General features: G+C 42.9%; 1 protein-coding gene across 2 annotated transcripts in view; it reads right to left on the bottom strand.

Annotated features, from left to right (window-relative positions):
• PRR16 (proline rich 16) overlaps positions 1-18,227 on the bottom strand; it is a 447,233-nt gene that overhangs the window by 298,258 nt on the left and 130,748 nt on the right. The gene's annotated exons all lie outside the window — the stretch shown is intronic.

Raw genomic sequence — 18,227 nt, 5'->3', positions numbered from 1 at the left:
GTTTCAACTACATCTCCAACTGTGCCCTCACAAGTACCAGCCAGCCTGCCCTGCTTACAATCCTTTTCATGGTAAGTGCTCTTATTTACTAAATACTCTGCTCAATCAGTACATCTGAACTGTTTTAACTGCTATCTAACCCCGGACCTGACACTGCTTTGCTCCCTGAAGAGTGATCCGCATTCAGGTCACACTAATCTGAAGAGGTACTGTATCCTTACTGCCTATTTTAACCCCCTAATTCTGGATAACTGCACCACAAATGTGTGCACAGTTTCAGCACCCATTCACCTGAATAAGTTGTGCTCAGCGGTTGGTACCGCCTGCTGAGTGCAAAAGGGAGTATAATTCCTGCCTTGGCCATAAAGCAAAGCATCAATGCTTCCACATGTGTACACCCCAAGCCACTGCATCTGCAGCAATTGCAAGTGTAAATGAGCCCCTAAGGAAAGGATTTCATGAATTAGGTATTTTAAAGAGACAATAGCATCAGAAAAGTGTGCAAATGCTTAGTTGAATCACTTGTATGATTTTAATAATGCATGTGCATTAGCATTGTGTGCAATAGGAGGAGTAAACAAAGGAAAATACAGGAGTGTTGTGGTGTAAATATTCATGCATTTTCAATGTGCCAAATTAACCACTTCATCTCTGGAAGGTTTTACCCCCTTCCTAACCAGGCCCTTGTTTGCGATGCGGCACTACGTTACTTTAACTCAGGGGTGAGTGAGGGCCACTTAAGCAACTTGGTAACGAGCCGCGGGCCACAATGAGCGGAGCGGGCAGATGACAGGTCACGGCTACTCTATAGGCCCTCTGATCCGCCCTGATGGAAGGGGACGAATTCCCTTCCGTTTTTTGGATTGGAGGTAGGCGGGCGTAAACGGACATCTGACTCTCTATAGAGGTGAATTGAGGGTCCCATTTGGTCGGGCTGGTCATGTGAAAAGGGCCTAAGACTGCTTTCACACTGATGTGCTGTGGTTTGCCCACACTGCGGGTGCAGTATAGTGCACCTGTGTCTATCCTAAGGGTTAGCTGAACTTTGCCATAGACTCCGCCTGTGGCAAAAGCCAGTGCTGTAGAGGAAGCATTGGCTTATGGGGCTCTTCTCCGCAGCCACTTTCTTCCTCTATCACCAGCTTCATTCATAACACTGATACTGTGGTATGGCGGGTCGGCAACCTGCGATCTGGGCTTGCCAACCCGCCATTCCAGAGCAGGAGGTCGCAGGCCACGTCAGAGGGCTCCACGGGCCACATGTGGCCCCCGGGCCACTGGTTGGCCACCCCTGCTTTAACTGACAATTAGGATACTGCGATTCTGGATCCAAATAAATTGATGTCCCTTTTCCCCACAAATAGAGCTTTCTTTTGGTGGTATTTGATCACCTCTGTGTCTTTTATTTGTTGTGTTATAAACAAAAAAAGGCCGACAATTTAGAAAAAAAATTATAATAATTTTTACTTTCTGCTATAAAACATATCCAATAAATAAAAATAAAACAATAAAATGTCTTCATCAATTAACCACTTCCCGACCGCCGCATGTAAATGTACGTCCACAGTATGGCACGTACAGGCACATGGGTGTACATGTACGTCCTTGCCTTTCCGCGGGTGGGGGGTCCGATCGGGACCCCCCCGTGACATGCAGCGGTCGGGTTCCCTCGGGGAGCGATCCGGGACGACGGCGCGGCTATTCGTTTATAGCCGCTCCGTCGCGATCGCTCCCCGAGGCTGAAGCACGGGGAGAGCCGTATGTAAACACGGCTTCCCCGTGCTTCACTGTGGCGGCGTATCGATCGAGTGATCCTTTTTATAAAGGAGACTCGATCGATGACGTCAGTCCTACAGCCACACCCCCCTACAGTTGTAAACACACACTAGGTGCACCCTAACTCCTACAGTGGCCCCTGTGGTTAACTCCCAAACTGCAACTGTCATTTTCACAATAAAGAATGCAATTTAAATGCATTTTTTGCTGTGAAAATGACAATGGTCCCAAAAATGTGTCAAAATTGTCCGAAGTGTCCGCCATAATGTCGCAGTCACGAAAAAAATCGCTGATCACAGCCATTAGTGGTAAAAAAAAATAATAAAAAAAATGCAATAAAACTATCCCCTATTTTGTAAACGCTATAAATTTTGCGCAAACCAACCGATAAATGATTATTGCGATTTTTTTTACCAAAAATAGGTAGAAGAATACGTATCGGCCTAAACTGAGGGAAAAAAAAATGTTATACATGTTTTTGGGGGATATTTATTATAGCAAAAAGTAAAAAATATTGCATTTTTTTCAAAATTGTCGCTCTATTTTTGTTTATAGCGCAAAAAATAAAAACCGCAGAGGTGATCAAATACCACCAAAAGAAAGCTCTATTTGTGGGGAAAAAAGGACGCCAATTTTGTTTGGGAGCCACGTCGCACGACCGCGCAATTGTCTGTTAAAGCGACACAGTCCCGAACTGTAAAAGCCCCTTGGGTCTTTAGGCAGCATTTTGGTCCGGGGCTTAAGTGGTTAAGATCAATATGTATTCTGCTACATATTTTTGGTAAAAAATCCCAATAAGTGTATATTTATTGGTTTTCACAAAACTTATAGGGGCAGATCCACAAACAATTGCATGGGCGCAGCGTATGTGAGATACGCCGCTGTAACTTACTGTTCCCAGCTTCGAATCCACAAAGAATTTGCGCCGTAAGTTACGGCGGCGTAGTGTATCTCTCGTGGCGTAATGGCGCACAATTCAAATGCGGCGAGTAGGGGGCGTGTTTCATTTAAATGAACGAACGAACTGCGCATGCGCCGTCCCTAAATTTCCCGCCGTGCATTGCGCTAAATGACGTCGCAAGGACGTCATTGTTTTGACGTGGACGTAAATTACGTCAAGCCCGATTCACGGACGACTTACGCAAACAATTTTTTTTTTTAATTATACGCGGGAACGACGGCCATACTTAACATTGAGTATGCCACCATATAGCAGCTTTAAGTATACGCTGGAAAAAGCCGACTAGAGACGACGTAAAAGAATGCGACGCCCGCTCGTACGGTCGTGGATCATCGGAAATAGCTAATTTGCATACTCAACGAGGATTACGACGGGAACGCCACCCAGTGGACGCCGAAGAATTGCATCTTAGATCCGAAGGCGTACGAAGACGTACGCCTGTCGAATCTAACCCAGATGCCGTTGTATCTTGTTTTGAGGATTCAAAACAAAGATACAGAACGGTAAATTTGAAAGTACGCCGGCGTATCACTAGATACGCCGGCGTACTCTCTTTGTGGATCTGCCCCATAGTGTCTACAAACTATGGGGTAGATTTAGGGACTTTTTTATTTGTTTTACTAGTAATGGCGACGATCAGCGATTTTTAGCGGGACTACGACATTCTGGCAGACAAATCGGACATACAGTGTCCAGTGCTAAAAAAAAATGCTCTGTCACTGTATAAATGACACTGGCAGGGAAGGGGTTAACATCAAGGGCAATCAAAGGGCTAAATGTGTTCCCTATGAGTGCTTTCTAACTGTGGGAGGATGTGCTTCGACGAAAGGAAAACATATCCGTGTTTCTGCTTAACAGAAATACAAGATCTCCATTTTCCTCTCTGGCAGAACGGCGGTTAGCCTTGTTTCTCGATCGCGATCACGGGTGGCCGTGGCCATCGCGGCCATTGGACCCGCTGATTGGCTCCTGCTGTGTGACCAACATTCAGCCCGTGTGTACAGTACTTAAAAGAGAAGTATGTTTTATTTCTATATTCACACTTGGATGCAGCATCACAACGATGCTGCATCTGTCCCCAGTCACCTATGCACTGAGAACCGAGCTACTGAACCCCACCGATGGCTCAGTTCTCTCACCTCCCCAAGAGGAGAGCTGCTGACTGTCAGTCAGCATCTCTCCTGCTCTGCTCCTCCAGGTTCATTAAAGAACTGAGCTGTGAAGGGACGGGCAGCAGCTGTCTCAGCGGCTCGCTTAGAGGTTGAAACTGCCATCAGTCCAGGCACCTGGCGGATCCAGACTTCCTAAGTCAGGATGACACGCTGCCTCAACTGATTTCAGTGAGGTCAGCAGAGAGCGGACTTCAGACCACCCTCTGCTGAAAAAGTGATGGTCACAGGAGTGCAAAATGAATTTCACTCCTGTGACGCACAGGAAAGACCAGCCTAAAAAGCTCAGGCTAGAGTTTTCCTTTAACCACTTCCCGCCCGGCCTATGGCCGATTTACGTCCGGGAAGTGGTTCTGAAATCCTGACAGGACGTCCATGGACGTCCTGCAGGATTTCATGCCGCGCGCGCCCGTGGTCTGAAACCCTGCATCTCCGATCTCGGTAAAGAGCCTCCGGCGGAGACTCTTTACCACGTGATCAGCCGTGTCCAATCACGGCTGATCACGATGTAAACAGGAAGGGCCGTTGATGGCTCTTCCTCACGCGCGTCTGACAGACGCGAGTATAGGAGAGCCGATCGGCGGCCCTCCTGACAGGGGGGGTTCGCCCTGATTGTTTATCAGCGCAGTCCCCCCTCGGATCGCCACACTGGACCACCAGGGCCAAAAAAAAAGCATTGACAAATTAAATAAAAAATAAGTCTTAAAAAAAAAAAAGATGCCAATCAGTGCCCACAAATGGGCACTGACTGGCAACATGGGTAGATCAGTGCTGCCCCACAATGTCCATCAGTGCCACCCCAAGTGTCCATCAGTGCCACCCCACAGTGTCCATCAGTGCCACCCCACAGTGCCCATCCATGCCCAGTGCCCACCTATCAGTGCCCATCTGTGCCACCCATAAGTATCCATCAGTGCCACCCATAAGTGCCACCCATGAGTGCCCATCTGTGCCGCCTATGAGTGCCCAGTGCCGCCCATGAGTGCCCATCAGTGCCGCCCATGAGTGCCCATCAGTGCTGCCTATGTGTGCCCATCAGTGCTGCCTATGTGTGCCCATCAGTGCCGCCTATGTGTGCCCATCAGTGCCACCTATGTGTTCCCATCAGTGCCGCATACCAGCGCCGCCAATCAGTGCCACCTCATCTGTGCCCATCAGTACTACCTCATCGATGTCCATCAGTGCCATCTCATCGGTGCCCATCAGTGCCGCCATATCAGTGCCCGTAATTGAAAGAGAAAACGTACTTATTTACAAAAAAATTAACAGAAAAAAATAAAAACGTAATTTTTTTTCAAAATGTTCAGTCTTTTTTTAGTTGTTGCGCAAAAAATAATAATCGCAGAGGTGATCAAATACCACCAAAAGAAAGCTCTATTTGTGGGGGAAAAAGGACGCCAATTGTGTTTGGGAGCCACGTCGCACGACCGCGCAATTGCCATTCAAAGTGCGACAGTGCTGAAAGCTGAAAATTGGCTTGGGCGGGAAGGTGCGTAAGTGCCTGGTATGGAAGTGGTTAAGGACCCTTTCAAACAAGTCTTCAGCCTAGATTTGTCTTTCAGTTTTTCACACAGATCCAGACTGAACCACAATGCATGTCTATGGGCAGATGGATGTAAACGGATGATCACCTGTTTACATCCTTTTACATCTGTGTCTGTCCTTTTTTTTTTACGGAATTGAGCTGCCTCCTTTTCCAGTCAGACAGATTTGAACAGATGTAAATAGATGTAAACAGATGATGTCCATTTGCATCTGTTCTGTTTTTAAGCAAGAAACATTTTATGTTTATACGTTTGTCATCCATTAATGGTTTTTGCAACAACTATAAAGAGACGGATGCTAAATGGATGTGGGCTGATGTAAAGTGAATTGAATTGCAAACTGATGTACACTGAGCTGAAGATGGAAGTACAAAAATGTAAACGTATGTGAACCATAACATTCAGAATTATGTATGAAATCAGCACATATATATAAAAAAAACATGTTGCCTTATGGTTCCCATAACTCAGGATGTACAATACTTTTTATTAATGACTGTAGCCATTTTTGTTTAAACACAAACATACCAAACACACTGAAAATTAAAATGATAATACTATGCATATAAGAGCGTTTGAATAATTCCCACAAAAAAACTAGTAGCCCTAAGCAGCTGCAATTAGGGTTAACTACTGAATTTTAATTGGTAATGTGCAGCTGCCTTTCCCCCCGCAGGGCTTTATACATGAAACTGTGTGGTGCCTACATGAATCTCTGGCACTGAAACTCTCTTCAGTTCTGCGCTATTAATTCTGGAAATGCTTGATTCAGGCCTTTCCCTGTACAGCAGGTAAAGCTTCTTCTATATCCTAACTGGAAAAAAAATAATTTGATTTAAATTAAGTTGGATCCTAAATAAATAGAAAATCTGACAATAAAGCTATGGACTAAGAGACTGAAACATTATCTGATTATGTTGTATTTTGTACATTAAGAATAATTCCTTAACGTAATAAAAATGATACATTTACATATGTCCAAACAGCACTGAAAAAAATGTCAATATGATGGGGGGACCTTTACCTTTTTCCAGAAATCCCACCTGCAGTCTCCTGTACTTTTTGCTATCTTTTGAAAAATCTGCTCTGGGGAGACAGATTCTTCATTCAAGTGACTGTCATGGGAGATGTATGGGGGCCGCCATTGCAGACTCTTAAAACAAGCATGTGGTAAATGACTGTCAGCAACGTGGCAAAAATACTTGGCCGGATTCAGATACAATGGCGTATCTGTCCGGCCCGCGTAACGTATCTCCGATACGTATCTCCGATACTTTACACCGCTCTAACTTTGGGCGCAAGTTCTTTATTCAGAAAGAACTAGCGCCCTTAGTTACGGCGGCGTAGCGTATGTGTTGCGGCGTAAGGCAGCGTAATTCAAATGGGGATGTAGGGGGCGTGTATTATTTAAATTTAACTTGACCCCGCGCTTTTGACGTATTATTTGAACGGTGCATGCGCCGTCCATAAAATATCCCAGTGTGCATTGTTCTAAATGACGTCGCAAGGACGTCATTGCTTTCGACGTGAACGTAAATCACGTCCAGCCGTATTCGCGAACGACTTAGGCAAACAACGTAAAATTTCAAAACTCGGCGCGGGAACGACGGCCATACTTAACATTAGCTACCCCTCATATAGCAGGGGTAACTATACGCCGGAAAAAGCCGAACGCAAACGACGTAAAAAAAATCGCCGGGCGGTCGTTCGTTTCTGAATCGGCGTAAATCCTCATTTGCATATTCCTCGCGTAAAAATACAGAAGCGCCACCTAACGGCCGGCCTGGAATTGCAGCCTAAGATCCGACGGTGTAAGACACTTACACCTGTAGGATCTTAGGGATATCTATGCGTAACTGATTCTCTGAATCAGTCGCATAGATACGACCGGCGGAACTCTGAATCCGGCCCAGTATTTTTCAACTTGTTGAAGGTCACTGATTCAGACAGCACTAAAGTCAAATCCTCAGAATGACAGCCCAGGCACACCCTAATCACTCCCTGCAGTGCAGATTACCCCTGCTACCTGGTGTCCTCTCCCACAGCATGGCTGGCTTCCCTCCTCTCCCATTGGCTACTGCAGTGGGCACACATAGATGATATTTCAGGATGAGTGGGGGAAGGGGTAATGTAATTCACTGGCCCCTTCCCTTTCTGAATGAACACACTGAGAGATCAGTGCTATTTTTTTGAGCTTTCAGGTGCACACCCTAATGCAACAGGCTGCGCACACCTATGGAACTAGAGTTTTCAAAGAAGAAGAGTCCTATAATGGTAGCATCTATTAAAGGAGAAGTACAGTCACAGCTCCAATTTTCAGCTGGCATCGGCTGATGTCAAAGAGTTAAGTCGGGCTGGAAAAGGATTGTGATCTGCTCAGAACCCTGGACTGGCGATTGGCTCAGCCTCTCAGCAAGCTGCTGAGAGGCTGAGCCAGCTGCTCCCACTCCTCCACAGTCCAACGCTCCAGATGGAGGGGGGGGGGGTTTAGAGCATAGGGCCAGTGACTGACAGTCAACAACACTCTGCTCACAGAGCACTGAGAACTGAGTGATCAGCTGTGTTTGATTGCTCGGTTCTCAGCCTAATGCCCTGTACACACGATCGGTTCGTCTGATGAAAACGGACTGATGGACCGTTTTCATCGGACGAACCGATCGTGTGTGGGCCCCATCAGTTTTTTTACCATCGGTGAAAAAAAATAGAACCTGTTTTAAATTTTTCTTATGGTTAAAAAAAACGATAGAAAAAAACGATCGTCTGTGGGGAAATCCATCGGTCAAAAATCCATGCATGCTCAGAATCAAGTCATACTTCATATTCCCATCGCACACTTTCCTGGATCCGCTCTTGGGTTTGGGTGCTCGTAGCAACAACCAGCTGGACACTGGTATACGTTACAGTATATGTCATCACATGCCTGACGAAGGGGTCCCACGTGTCTCCGAAACGTTGCACTCTCTTTGCGTTGTGATCATGCAATAAAACATCCATTTGGATGCTATTTACACTGTTCCATGGTGTGCTCAGAATCAAGTCGACGCATGCTCGGAAGCATTGAACTTCATTTTTCTCAGCACGTCGTTGTGTTTTACGTCACCGTGTTGGACACGATCGGATCTTTAACCGATGGTGTGTAGGCAAGACTGATGAAAGTCAGCTTCATTGGATATCTGATGAAAAAATCCATCGGTTTGTTTTCATCAGACGAACGGATCGTGTGTACAGGGCATTAGAGCCGTGGGGGACAGATGCAGCATTAGACCAATGCTGCCTCCACCTAGATAAGTATGACTTATAAATAAAAAAAACTCAAACTTTTCTTTCAATTTCTTGTCACAGTGTCCCTTTTAGTCTGATGAGGAGCAGATTTCCAATCTCTAAGCAGCACCTTCTAGTAGTGCCTTTTACAACAAAGGTGGGCACAAACAAGTTAATGTTGATTTAGTAAAAAGTGAACACTTTCACTTGGTAAGGTGTATGATCATTTAGCATCAGTAAATAAATGAACATCTTCACTTGGTAAAGTGTATGTTCACTTAGCTTAGTGAATGAGTTAAATCTTCATTTCAGTCATCCAATCATGTGCAAGCAAAAGTCATGTTTTTAAAATTCCTATTGAACATTATTGGATATTTCATTTAATATAGCTTCATCTTCTTAACTAAGCTAAGTAAATATTCACTTTGCTGACTGAATCAACCTTATGGATTTTTATAAAACCTTGTAAGCTTTTACATTTTTATACTAGGCAAAGAAGTATAAAACAAAAGATGCCAGATGTGTATTCCTTACAAGGACAAAACCCTTATGCCGCGTACACACCATCACTTTATGTGATGAAAAAAAATGAAGTTTTTAAAAACGTCACTTTAATTGACTGTGTGTGGGGGAAAACGTCGTTTTATGTCTTGTAAAAAACGACCAAAAAAAATTGAAGCATGCTTCAATTTTATGTGTCGTTTTTCAAAAGTGCACTTTTTACTTCACAGAAATTGACCGTGTGTAGCAAAAAACGTCGTTTTCTAAGACGTTTTTTCATCCACGCATGCCCAGAAGCTACTTATGAAGCAAGCTTCAATGGAAAAACGTGGTGGAACGTAACCTCACTTTGCAAGAACATTGTGAGAAAACGATGGTGTGTAGGCAACTTCGTCTTTGAAAATTGAAGTTTCAAAAACGTAATTTTTTACTTCACAGAAAGTGTCGTTTTTTTTCATCACATAAAGTGATGGTGTGTATGCGGCATTATACTTCAATGGACATATTTTTCAATGCAAGTTAAAGGGTCACTAAAGGAATTTTTTTTTTATCTAAATAGCTTCCTTTACCTTACTGCAGTACTGGTTTCATGTCCTCATTGTTCATTTTTGCTTTGAAGTAGCTGTAATTCTGCTGTGATCTCCACACTTCCTGGTTGCCTGTTTCCTTATAACCATGGTACTGGGAGATTTTCACGGTGGTCTAAGCTGTCATTACTGTGTGTCTAAAACTCCTTCCTCAGAACCAATCAGATTCATTTTAAAAACAAAACACTTCCCTGGATTTGTTTGTTTTTGTTCTGTGTGTCTTCCCGACTCACCTCTCACCCGGAACTTCCTGTATGTACCTTTAAAACCGAACGTGAAACTAGAGGCACATTATATGATAGATTAAATTCAGTTTTTAATCATTTTTAAAAGGAATCAGTTAACTTTTATGTCTCTATACCCAATAAACTGTCATTTCAGCAAAAAAAAAAAAATTCCACTATACGGGAATTACAATATTTGTTTGAAAACACTGACATGACTGGTGGCATACTAATCACAGGATGTGATTGATATGCAAATTATCTCCATCAAGCTCCTTTAGTTCTAAATATCATTACCAGCAGTTTATATGCAAGAATTAAGGGTTTTATGAAAATTGTGGTCTGCCACTAATGAAAGAAACCAAGGAACAGGTTCCTGATTGGGTAGGCATTTATGTTCAATAAACCATCAAATTTAATTTGTGCTGCAAATGATTTACTTCATCTTTGAACTGTAGTAATTTGCTTAACTGTACTTCTTTTCTATATTATATAAAATGGAACATATTAAAATAATAATTATTGCTATAAACCCAGTAAAGTATTAATGTAGTTGCCCAAAGTTTACTTTGATTAACCTTTTTAATGGTATGTATGCATCAGCAGCAAATCCGAGATATCAAAGTACATTTTCAGGGAAGCAAAAAAACAAACAAAAAAAAACCTGTTTTTTTAATTGTGATCCTAGCGCTAATGGCAGGTATTACGGTAAAGCAGTGCTGTTCAACTGGAAAATTAGAGGGCCTCAAGTGCGGCCCCTGACAATTCCAGAGGGCCACAAAAAAGCAGTGTATTTTTGTACCTCAGTGCGCAAAACTTAAAAAAATGTGTTCCTGTCGCATTTTGTGAAGTGTATTGCAATGCAAACTGACAGACAAAAACCCTGAGCATTGGTGACAGTGAGTGCAATACTAACGTCCCTGGTGTCAGTGCAATTAATTCTCAACATTGTTAGTCAGTGGCAGTACAAGTTAACCCACCATGGATTGGTGGTTAGTGGCAGTTCAAGTTAACCCCCTCCTGTACTGGGAGTGAAAGTTACACCCTCTCCTTCCCCAGTATTGTAAACTGGCAGGGAAAATGAACCCGCTTCCTTCCCCTGTATTGTGGACTGGCAGTGAAAGTTTACCCCCTCCTTTGACTGCATTGCAGACTGGCAGTGAAGATTAACCCCCATCACTTGCGCCACTCTCTCCCCAGGCCAGGATTTTGCTAGTACTGGGGGTGCAAATAACTCAGCCCACAGTGTAGTCTCTCTCATTCGGTGATGGGTTCTGGAACACAGAGCGCATTTCAGCACCTGGCTCCCTGCTGCCGCTCTGCTTTCTTTATGGTGTTCAGTAACCCATGGGCCATATGCAGATGGCTGGTGGGCCACCTCTTGGGCATTAGTGTGTTAAAGAGTTAAACTTTGTTTTTTACTTTTGAATAGCGTAGTGAAGGATTAGAACCCCTGTTACTGATTCATGTTCCCCCACTGGGGAGAAACACCCTCTCAATGTATCATGTTCACCATTGTCACTAAAAATGTGGCATGGAACATTAAAGCTAAACTTACCTGTATCTGAACAGCACACACACTATATGATTCATGCTTAATATTCACAGCAAACTCACCCATCTATCCATGTCTCCATGATTTATCTTGCTGAGAAAACACCCCCTGGCCATCTTGAATAAGGGCAGTACATTCATGTAGCATTCACTTCCTAGAATCTATCTGGTCTTAACTTAGGCATGCGGGCAGGAGAGTGGGCATGAGGATGTACTTAGCTTAGAAAGTCTTCAACCAGATGAAAGAAAAAAATATCAATAAACTCCTGGGATTTATTACATAATTGGCCTATGCTAAAAAACAGAAAGCAACTAAAGAAATGTAAGAAAAAAAAGGGGGCTAAAACAAGTAGGAGAAGATGATTAGAGCTAAGTGTGTGCGGGGGGATTTAAGGGGGGGGATATGTGCTGGGGGTAAGGGTATATGTGCTAGGAGGGAGGATTAAGGGGGAGAGGATTTGTGCAAAGAAGAGTGGTTTGGGGGGGATTTGTGGTGGGAGGGGGGATTGAGGGAGACATGTGTGCTGCTTTTTTTTTGTGGGGGGGGGTGCTAGCAGGGATGATTGGGGGGATATGTGCTTGAAGGGGAAACTTGGGGGGTAGAATATTTGTAATAGGATCTAGGGTGGGTGATTTTTTTGAGGGGGGGGGGATTTTTTTCTAGAAGGGATTTTGGGAGGGATAGGATTTGACCTAGAAGGAGGATGGGGAGGCTAAAAATATGTACTGAGGGGGTTGGAGGGGGGTTGCACTGGGGGGGGGGGGGTTGCTGGCACATACTCCTCATACATATTAGGATGTTGGCATCTTTGCCCTGGATTAACTAGCCCCAACACTGAGTGCCACTATCAATTTTTCTGGATCTAGAAGGCCTGGAATAGAAAAAACTAAAGTGACTGGCACCCATATTACCCCACAATATACAACTACCCACCCTGAAATGCAGATACTGTGTTGTTATCCATGCATACTGGCTTAAAAATGGCAGCTTTTACAGGAGTTTTTCCTTTTGCCTGTAGGTGCAGCTCAATGTTCTCCTATGTGTCCATGCACATTAGGGTGATTACATGTATATTATGAACTTAGCATTTAGAGGCAGGATAAAAAAAAACTTCTAGTTTTCGTTCCTGATTGGAGCTTACTGGCAGGAAAAACATTAAAGCAGAGTTCCGCCAAAAACTGCAGCTGCTGACTTTTAAAATAAGGACACTTACCTGTCCTGGGTGCCCACAATGTCGGCACCCAAAGCCAATCTGTCCCTCGGTTATCAGGTGCTGCCGCCACCATCTTTGGTAAGGGAGTCAGGAAGTGAAGCCTTGCGGCTTCAAAGCCTGGTTCCCTACTGCGCATGCGTGACTCGCGCTGCGCGATCCCACTGGTCCCTGCTGTCTTCTGGGACTTGTGTGTCTCCCAGAAGACAGCGGGGGGAGGGAGGGGGTGCCGGACATGTCGTAGAAAGCTATTGGTGGCATGGCTATCTATGCCTGGAAGTGAGAGCAAAATACCTGCTCTAAACAGGTATCTGCTCCCCCCTGAAAGGTGCCAAATGTGACACTGGAGGGGGGGAGGGTTTCGAAAAGCAGAAGTTCAATTTTTGGATTGAACTCCGCTTTAAACTTTCCTAAACTCCCCTAAACTCTGTACACAAATGTTCTATATGAGCGTTTTTTCTGCCATGGGAACTGGAGTTTTTTTAAGCCCAATGTGCATGGAGCCTTTCTGTGTTTAAATACATCTTCAGAAAGTAACTGATAAAAACACACATAAATATACAAGAAGGGTATAATTTTTGATTCAGTTGTTATTAAAACCTGCAGAAATCATTGCGCAGCCAAACTGTACTACCCCTTGTGCTGATGTACCCCACAGCAGTGATATGGTTCAATTTGCTGCCCTTACATACTTGCTAACGACCTGATGTCCATTTGATCTCCTGGGACCTTATAATCCCCTCTTGTCCTTTATTTATGAAGAATCAATATATCAATTGTACATGTGCTTTTGAAGATTGGGCAACATTCATCTTGATTTGTGCGTTTTAGTGATTAGTGTCAATAGTTAACAGCAAAATAATTAGGCTCAAGTCTAGGGGAAAGACTAATATATAAAAACCAAAACACATACATGAATTCATTATACAGAATGAATGTAGAAGGTTTGTTAAGCTTACTTTACTTTACTTGATGTGTTTTTATTCAAACATATTTAAGCATGATTTAGCGATCTATGGGAATTTACAATGAATATCTACAGTATGAAAATACTTTTCTGTATATATCATACTCACCTGATGATGGCCTGATAAAGATAAAAATATTAAGCATACTAATAAAATAAGACACCATGGCCTTATTTTCTTCCTGAACCCTCTATTTAACCCTATATTCCCACATTTTACATTTTGTATAAAGCTATTGGATGTACTCTGATCTTAGAATGCCAGCACTTCTCATGTTTGGTAGACTGAGCAGGTGCCCAAAGGTGTGCCCTTAAAAAATACTTTTTTTATAGACCTGGGCACTTCTTACTTCTAGGGGAGAAGAATAGCAAACATCATTCGTTGTGATATTCTTACTGCAAATGCAGTTTTTAATATGGAAGAGAACATTCCTTTCTTAAAGGTCCACCACTCTGAGACCTACATAATGATCCTAGTACATAGACTTTAAAGTGTTACTAAACCCAGGACCCTGCATTCAATATATCTGGTCTCCCACAATACACAGAACATGGAAATGCAATTAGTTAAGTAAATATAAACGGCTAAATACATTTTCTCACAATCAGTTAGAGCAGTCTTATGACTTCTGTTAGTATCTGGTTAAAGCTTGTAGGAGGAGTTTTCATTTCCCCCTGATTGTCCTTTGAGACTGCAAGACCCCTGACCCTCTGTCTGGACAGTGCTGATTGGTCCTGTGCCGATCCCATACACCTTTTTCCAAGAAAATAAGAAAAAACTCTCTAGCAATACACACCAAATCTAAGCATGTGTAGAGTGCCCCTAAGGCTCTGGTCTATTAGGAGATGGATTGGGGATAGTGGAAGAAGGGGATGGTCAGAGAAGACAGGATCAAACAGGCTTTTTTACACAGTGCAGATGATTAACCCCTTAGGTTCCACAGTGAGTACAACAAGCATGCTTTACTGCATATACAGACTGGTTTAGTACCTAACAATGTACGTTGGCACAATGACACGGCTGCGCAAATGGACTCATCTATACATCCCCTTTAAATCACGGACCCCTGCAGACTCTATGTATGCCGGTGGCCTGCGATCGTGACACGGAGAGGCAGAATGGGGAGATGCCTATGTAAACAAGGCACTTCCCTGTTCTGCCTAGCAAAATGACAGGGATCTACTGCTCCTAGTTATCGGGAGCAGTGATCTCTGTCATGTTCTAGTGAGCCCACCCTCCCTACAGTTAGAACACAGTGAGGGAACACAGTTAACCCCTTGATCGCCCCCTAGCATTTAACCCCTTCCCTGCCAGTTCCTGTATTTTTATAGCACTGATCACTGTATAAATGTCAATGGTGCCAAAATTGTGTCAAAAGTGTCCGATGTGCCAACCGCAATGTCGCAGGCACGATAAAAATCACAGATCACCGCCATTACTAATAAAAAAATAATTAATAACAAAAATGTCATAAATCTATCCCCTATTTTGTAGACGCAATAACTTTTGCGCAAACCAATCAATATACGCTTATTGCGATTTTTATTACCACAAATATGTAGAAGAATACATATCGGCCTAAACTGAGGAAGTAATTTGCTTTTTTATATATTTTTGGGGATATTTGTTATAGCAAAAAGTAAAAAATATAACTTTTTTCAAAATTGACAAAAATGTTCCAAATTTTTAGTTTATAGCGCAAAAAAAAACAAAAAAAAACGCAGAGGTGATCAGATACCACCAAAAGAAAGGTCTATTTGTAGGAAAAAAGGACGTCAATTTTGTTTGGGTGCAACGTCGCGCGACCACGGACTCGGTCCACCAAGCAGAATGAGTTTTAGGGCCTTTTTGACAATGTTATCAATCCAAATGTCATATAAACAGTGTTCTGCCCATGCAAGGGTTGTTTATCATATCATCAAACACAAATGTCTTTCAACCTCCTAGACATTTAGTCACTGAGCTCTGTCTACTCTTCCTTAGGATAGAGCTGCCCCAGTCGTATGCCTGGTACACATGGTAAGTTTCTTTCATTCAACCCAGCGGGCTGAGCAAAATAAATAAAAAACTGAAGAGGTCGCTGTACTAACTATGCAGTGTTAGCACAATGATATTCCGGCTGTGCTATTGTGTTCTGACAGGAGGATCGCCCCCGCCAAAACACACTGGTCAGCCATTGGCCGCAAGTGCTCACAAGATGCCGATCGGCTGCTGGTTTTCCAGCATGCTTGTTTGAAAGAGGCCAGTCATGAGAGATGCTTCTGTTGCACAAGCAGCCGTACACATTAACGCCGAATGTTAGCCGGCTTCTACTGTACCGGCTGACTTTAGTCAATATTCGACCCATGTGTACGAGGCTTAAGACTCTCTGTGTACCCACCTGTCTCCAGTCACTTTCGTTCATGTTCAGGTCCATTTTCCATGCTGAAGCAGGCACTATCTACATCTTTATTCATGACAACCCTCTGTCTCTCACATTATTATTCTTAAATGAAAGAAAATTACTACACAGTAGTATCCTAATTTTAAATGGTATTTAATGCCTTTGGGCAATCCAATTATCATTATGTAATGCATGTAAGGAAGGTGTTAATTAGAGTTAGATAACTGAAGGTGTGAAATTTCAAGGATAAGCATGGCAATTTTCTACTTGTTTGCTTAGCATTTTATGTTGTTGATAGGTAGTGTTTAGGAAGGTTTTTTTTTTCCTATCTGGTATATTTCCTTTTGACCATCTGTCTTCTCTGTTAAAAATGTGTAACTTGCTGTCCCCAGTTCCTTGTGTAGAAAGAGTCTTGACCTGAGAAGCTATGTGTTTACTGATTCACCCCAACATACAACTTGGGTACTTTTCCCTGAATTAGACTGCATGCACCACATTGGTTTGCTACTGGCTGCAGTGGCTGGGCATAGCATATTTCAGTTATACATGCAAGTTATTTTAGTATTATCGGTGATGATCGTTTTATTATGGCTGATCTGTATCTTCCCTCTGCATTGCATTCAAGGGCTCCTGCTTTTGACATAAAAAAACAAAAACAGTGTAGACAGATACAAGTTTTTAATGTTTCTTTAAGATGTTTGTATATGTTATGATTGTATTCAGTGTTGGCTGGCATATCTTAATCTTTAGGTAACAGGGGCAGGATGCCACGCAGGTCATGGGTATGGTACTCAATCTTAAGGAGGAACCAATATTAGCTGAAGAGTCTTTGGTAATAAACATTTTTTATTTGTGATAATAAAACAAAAATTGCAGCACTAAACTATAATACCCAATAGCATAACGAAATGCACCACGTGTAGAGATTAGAACAACTTATGTCAAATTATGTGACCAAGTGAAAAAAACAACCCTATATTCAAACTTACATTCAAACCTAAGTTCTGTAAGTTGAGAGGTAGAGCCTCAATGGATCAGACCTATTTTTTCCAGAACATCTCACGATGCTTACTTGGATTGAGATCTTGAGAATTCAGAGGCCAAATCAACACCTCAAACTCGTTGTTATATTCCTCAAACCATTTTGAACCATTTTTACAGTGTGGCAGAACATTCACCAGGCCACTCAGGGAATACAGTTTCCATGAAGGGATATACTTGGTCAACAACAATGTTTTGGTAGTCGGTATGTTTAAAGTAACATCTACCTGAATGGCAAGACCCTAGGTTTCTCAATTGAACATTGCCAAAAGCATCATACTGACTTCATCTGCTTGCCTTCTTCCCATACTGCATCCTGATGACTGGTGTCATCTCTTCCCCATGATGTAAAAGAACACATGATTCATTGAGCTAGGCCACCTTCTTCCATTGCTCCATGGTTCAGTTCTGATGCTCATGTGCCCAGTGCCCATTGTAGGTGCTTTGGGCTGTGGACACAGATCAGCATGGGCATCTGGTCTGTGGCTACAGAGTCCCAGGCACAACAAACTGTGATGCCCAATATTTCTGCTTTCAACACATCAACTTCAGGAACCACAAGGTTTTTGCTGCCTAATATATCCCATCCCCTTTCAGATGGCATTGTAACAAGAGAATCAATGATATTCACTTAACCTCTCAGTGGTCAAAAGGTTATGGCTGATCAGTGTATGTATAAGGTTTATCTCCAAACGGATTCATCAAGTAAGAAGGCAATTAATCAAGTAAAAAAATTCTTCTAATGTGGATTCAGACACCAAGGTAAGTTAAACGCACACTCAACAAAAGATGAACTTCTATGAGTCAGAATATAAGTGTGTTATACCAGTGTTCATCAACCCTGTCCTCAGAGCCCACTAACAGGCCAGATTTTAAGTATTACCTTGGGGAGATGCAGACTATATCACCTGTCATGTGTTTCAGTTATCTTGCAAACCTGGCCTGTTAGTAGGCCCTGAGGACATGGTTGATGAACACTGCGTTATACAACCAATACATATTTGTGAAGTCTCCACTGCAAGCAGCCATAGGACTGATATACCCTAA

This window comes from Rana temporaria, chromosome 1, assembly GCF_905171775.1.
Source record: "Rana temporaria chromosome 1, aRanTem1.1, whole genome shotgun sequence".
NCBI classification, from domain to species: Eukaryota; Metazoa; Chordata; class Amphibia; order Anura; family Ranidae; genus Rana; species Rana temporaria.
Note: the sequence above shows the minus strand (reverse complement) of the source record. Positions and strands in the feature narration are given on the sequence as shown.